Here is a 6,192-nt window from a genome sequence, read left to right as displayed (position 1 = left end):
AGGGTCCAGACCCGAAATGTCAGCTTTCCTGCTCCTCTGATGCTGCCTGGCCTGCTGTGTTCATTCAGCTCTGCACCTTATATAAGAGAAATGTTTTAATCTTCAGCACTGACATCCTTGACTGGAACCAACTTAAGATATTTGCCTCTAGTATATGAGCCTTATAGGAAAGGTTGGGAACCCAGGAAGGATACTTGTACATGATTGCGTTTCAATCCAAACGTCCCCCTTTTATTCTGCAGAAAAATTAAGGAGGTATATATTATCATGTACATTTTGAGTTGCCCAAGTTACCAAATATATGTATATGACTGCCCTCATTCATCACCAACTGTTTGTTATTCCACTGGAACCACTTTTTCCATTTATTTCCATGCATAAAATACATGAGCTCTCAAGTGTTTGTACCTGGTGTTGGTACACAATCTGAATGTCAACTTTTTCTCTGATGTCTGGAGGTTGGAATGATGCCCTCTTTGGTTTGCTTTCAAAAACTTCTCACCTGACTCTAGCGATTTACACTGTCGTCTTAGGCCCTTTTTACCTCTGATTGCAAAGCTGTGTCTGATCATGTTTTTTTTTCAGTCCGTGACTTCAGCAAGAAGACTCCTTTGTGTTCCTGCAGTTGGATTCCTTCTGCCGTGCACTGTTTGTTTGTCTGCTGACATTGTCAGCCAATGTGGCTTGTGAAGTATTGCCTACTTCCTAGCTAATCACTTGCATGTACAATATTTTAACTTCTTGTAGTTAAAAGCATGTATTTTTCCAAATTGATTATGGTTCTTACTTATATCTTTCTTCCACATTGCTGCCCTTGAAAGGTGTAGGCTGTTTTTCACGCAGTGCGCAGGTCTAAGCTACTTTTCTACATTATGAACAAACTTGCCTATTTTCCCAAGTATGTGCTACAGCTGTTGATTTACAAACTCAGTGCTTTTACACATTCATACCTTTTTCGAGAGTCAGATTCTTACCTTAGGAGTTATACTGATATGGTAGGATCTCTTATATCCGAGATGATTCTACTTTTAATGAGGTCATCTTTTCATTGCATAATTTCATAGGTTTCGACAAACTGAGTTAATGGCATTACATATTGATCAACAGACTGTTTTTCACTTGTTCCCTAATATTCAATACATACTGGCGTGGCATGGTGGCTCAGTGGTTAGCACTACTGCCTCACAGCGCCAGGAACCTGAGTTTGATTCCATCCTTGGGTGACTGTGTGGAGTTTGCATGTTCTCCCTGTGACTGCGCGAGTTTCCTCTGGGTGCTCTGGTTCCCTTCTACAGTCCAAAGATGTGCAGGCTAGGTGGATTGACAATGCTAAATTCCCGCAGTGTTCAGGGATAAGTGGGTTATAGGGGAATGGATCTGGATGGGATGCTCTAAGGGTCGGTGTGGACTTGTTGGGCCAAAGGGCCTGTTTCCACACAGTAGGGATTCTATGATGATAATTAACATTCATTTAAGGTTCAAAGTGTTTAAAATCTCTACCATACGTTTTTATGTCTCTTCAAAGAGATTTAGGTTTAAATATGCTTTGAAATGATCTCTTCCAAACAATGGTAAAAGTTTAGTAACTTGTAACAGTTCTGGCTTACTCAACAAGCCTGTTGCTATTACATAATTCTGCCATTACAGAAGGAAGACATTCCAGTTTAGATTCAAATCCCCTGTCATTTGAACAAAAAGGGTTGGTGGGGGGCAGGGGGAGTGCAGCCATTTTCTCTTGGCCAATGCTTTAAATGTTGTTGGGTTGTTTTTTTTTGTGTAAGTCATAGCTCTGCACAGTCTCCCAGTCAGTAGCTATACTTTCTTAGAGCTCTGCAATAGTCACCTCAATCTCATTTCTGACAGCAGATTTCATGTACAACATAGCGGAATGTTCAATAGAACTGAACTTAAGATGTCTGCCTACAGTGTAGGCATCCCATAGTTGAGGTCACATGACTACAACACTGCCTGTTTGAATTAAAGTGAAATAATGTGTAAGATCTAGAATGTGTTGCCTGAGAGTATCGTAAAGGCAGATCGAATCATGACTTTCAAAAGAGAATTGAATAAATAACTGAAGAGAAAGACACACGACTATAAGGAAAGGGCAATGGAATGGAACTAGTTCAATAGCTTGCCAAGAGTACCAGCACAGACATGATGGAACAAATGTCTTCTTTCTACGCTGAAATCATTTTAAGAATAAAAGTTCCTGGATATTAGCAAAATACAGCAACATGATGAGGGGTCACTTTAACAATCTTTCAACTTCCTTTTATATATCAATTTTCTTATAAGACATCTGTAGCCATTCAACTCTGACTTTTCATATCAGTTTAATATCCTTGGAATCTTTTTAATTCCTAACTCCAAAAAAAAATGACTGCTTATCTTTCAATGTTAAGTTTTCATAAAAGTTCATGCCTCAAATGTATTTTTTCTCTTTACGCTTGCTGATTGATCTCTGAGTATTTTGCATAGGTTGTGTCTTTAAATCAAATCATTCATCCTATTATATGTCTGATTCATGAGGGCCATGGTCCAAGAAAATAGTTGCTCTTGTAAATATGTTATCAATATACAAACTCTGTAATGTTTTCAATGTTCTTATTGTAGTAGCAGATGTGCTGTGTATTTGTCAAAAGATGCCTTATGACTTTGTTGACCAGAACCCATGTAGTTACTGCACAAAATGCTTGCAATGTATCCATGGACATTGTCCCTCATGTTTCTGCTTTCATTCCCTTTTTATTCTTAGCAGTTTTGGTACATTAATGAAAGCAAGACAAGAGGCTGACTTCGCAAGGTGTAGCAATAAGTTCTGAGCACTTTAAGATACTTTTAAAATAGAAAATGTTAGTGCATCTGGAAGCTGACAGAATCTAGCACACTTGGAGGCAATATTGTCAGGACATTCCAACTTGCCAGTCTAAAGTTTACGCATGCAATATCTTGGTAATATGGTGAATAACAAGAGAGCAACAGACGAAGAAGCTCAGTTTCATTCAAAAACTTCTCAGTGAATATTCCCTTCATAATAGTCTGAATTGTTCATTCCACTGTTTCAGTTTTTCAGTAACAACTGCATTTTCATCATGTCTTTAAAGTAGTATGAGGCCTAAGCAATTTCACAGAAAATGTCAGTGGGCAAAATTTGTCATTCAATACATGTAATGTCTTGGTCTGTAAGTTGAGCCCTATCTTCTGAAATAACACATTACATAAGCATTTATAAAATCTCAAGGGCAAATTGGGGAGGCAATAAATGCTTGCCTAGCCAGGACATCCATGTTCTGTGACTGAATAAGGATAAGGAATTGCAACCAAATCTGAAAATTTCCTGTAAAGGGTCCCAAATATGATTAGCTGAGTAATAGTTGACTTTCCAAGCATCGTAATACATTCAATCGGACAGCTGGCCATACTTTGATGATTGTTGGTGCAATTTTGATAGGAAAATTTGCTTCATCTTTATACGCATAATGATTCTACCCACTTTGGAGAAAATGATGATATTACAAAGAATTTCCATTGTGAGAACAGTGCAATATCAATCGAACTAACATTTCAACACTGAAAAACGTAATTAGATTTAGTAAGAAAAGCATCATTGGTATACGGATCACATTTCAAGATTTGAAGGTTCACTAAATTCATCCCTGGGATTGTGGAGGGAGGGAGAGATTCTCCTCTGATGAAAGACTGAGTAATTTGAATTTCTATTCTCTGGAGTTTAGAAGGAGAAGAGATGATCTCAATGAAATATAAGATTCCGAAGGGGCTGATATAATAGATCTGCTGGTCGGGGTGTCTAAAACATGGAGGCAGTTTCAAAGTAAGAGGTTGATCATTTAGGATGGGCTAGGTAAGGGAAATTACCTCGCTAAAATGGCTGGGATTTTTTGAATCCTCCACCCTAGAGGACTGTGAATGATCTATCACTGAATACAATAAAGATTCAGTTTTCAGATTTTTGATTTCCCAGGGAATTGAGAGATATGGGGAGCAGGCAGGAAAGAAGGGTCAAAGTCCAGGACCACCCGTGATCACATTGAATGGCTGAGCAGTCCTTATTATCTACTTCTGTTTATTTTCTTGTGCTCTTGTTAAGGGAACAAGTGTAATGTATTATTAACAAACTTGGTTACAAAATTAGGTGCGAGGAGAATGCAAAGGAGCTGCAGTGGAATATGGACAGGTTAAGTGTGTAGGCTTGGACAAATAGGAGAGCAGAATATATTTCAAATGATCAGAAACTACAAAATGACGGCATTCAGAGGGTCTAACCCTGTATATCAGTTACAGGAAGTTAACATGTCGTAAGCAATTTGTGGAAAGCAAATATGCTATGTTGATCTTTATTACAAAAGGTTTGAAATAAAAGACTGAAGAATCAAACTATATTAAACCTTGGTGAGACAACACCTGTAGTACTGTGAAATTTTGGTCACCTTATCTGAGGAAGGAAATACTTGCCTGAGAGGGAGTGCAATGAACATTTACTACACTGATCCCTGGATGGAAAGATTGTTTGATAAAGCATGATTGAATTGATTAGGTTGATATTCCCTTGGATTGAGAAGAATGAGAATTGACCTATAAGATTCTTAAGGTAGAATTTAAGGTATTAAAGGTAGCTGCTTGAAAGAGTTTGCCTCTAAGTTAAGAGTATAGATTTAGGGATAACCATCTCAAGAGTGAGAGATTGACTATTTAAAACCGAGCTAAGATGAAATTTCTGAATTCAAAGCAATGAGGATCTTTAGAATTCTTTACCCCAGAGAGCTGAGGATACTTGATTTCTGGAAATATTCTAAAGAGAGTATTCAAAAGTTTCTCTCTCTCGATGGAAATATGTGACAATGTGGGAAGGTATGGTGATCACCCTGATTGGATTAAATGGCAAATCAGGCCTACAATTGCTCCTTTTTTGGTGTGTTCTTCAGCAGGGGCTCAAAGAAGCAAGAAATATGGAGCTGGAAGGGTTTGGGGAAAGAATTCTAGAGTTTAGGGCCACAATAGCTGGAGGCACTACTTGTTCTATGACATAGCTAAGTGCTCTGATGCTGACTGTTGATTGGGCTCAATAACTTTTAGCTAGCAACGGTAAATCTTTAAATAGTCATTAACCCATACATACCAATGTGAAACACATACAAATAAATCACCTTTATCCAGTAGTTAGCATTTAAATCCTTTGCTAAGATACATAATAGTTGTTATAATTTGACTGTAATTGGAATTTGGTCAAATTGAGTTAATGAAATAGATCAATCAATTTAAACTTAGAAAATAAATTATAGTTCATTCCTCACAGGTTTAAACAGATAATTCCAGAGACCAGCTTTTGAACAATTCATTATCCATTGTATCTATTTTAATGGGCAGTCACTAAGCGGTGTTTCAAAATTCTTCTTAATAGAATGTTGAAAACAGAGGGAAGTAAGATAATCAACATTGTTCATTTTTCTGCCTTTATATTCTATGTTTCGGTTTATTTTTCTGTGTTTCAAGATGGCGCCGGAGAGTGGAGACATTATACAACAATTTTCACTGTGTTTTGTAACAAGGTACACGTGACAATAAATAATCAACTCAACATGTTTAGTAACAGAATAAACAGCAAATAACATACTGCCTTGCTGACCTAGTGTGCTGCATTTTCAGCCAGTCGGACTGAAATCAAATACAAACATTGATAAATATTTATTACCTGGCAACTCCAACCAGACAAGCTTTGTTTTCTGTCTGGAAAACTTCTCAATCTTTTGACAGATTAAAGGAGAGAGAAATAATTGTCAAGACTAATTCAAAACCAGAGAGGTGCACCTCTAACGATAGGTGGAGGGATTGAGATTGCAGCATCAAAATTCTGTTGATTATCGCAGCCCAATCTGAAGACTGGACTATCAAAGATCAGTGACAATGGGTGAGACAAAAAGATAGAGCATATTAGTGTTAAAAAGTAGCACTTTACATCAATAAAGGCTTCCTTTTCAACTACAAACTCATTTTGTCTATTGCCATCCACTCACATGTAAAGCTAAATATTGCAAGCAACGGGTTAACTGAAAAATCATCAGTTTAACTGTTTTCAAATTATGTTGCAGCAGTTTTAAATATAGTCTTTGTAACAATCAAACAGCGAAATATTGCTTGTGTCACATCTAATATTTCTGAAGACGATATGGA

This window comes from Rhincodon typus, chromosome 27, assembly GCF_021869965.1.
Source record: "Rhincodon typus isolate 14 chromosome 27, sRhiTyp1.1, whole genome shotgun sequence".
Taxonomy (NCBI): Eukaryota; Metazoa; Chordata; class Chondrichthyes; order Orectolobiformes; family Rhincodontidae; genus Rhincodon; species Rhincodon typus.
The sequence above is the reverse complement of the archived record's forward strand: the minus strand, read 5'-3'. Positions refer to the sequence as shown.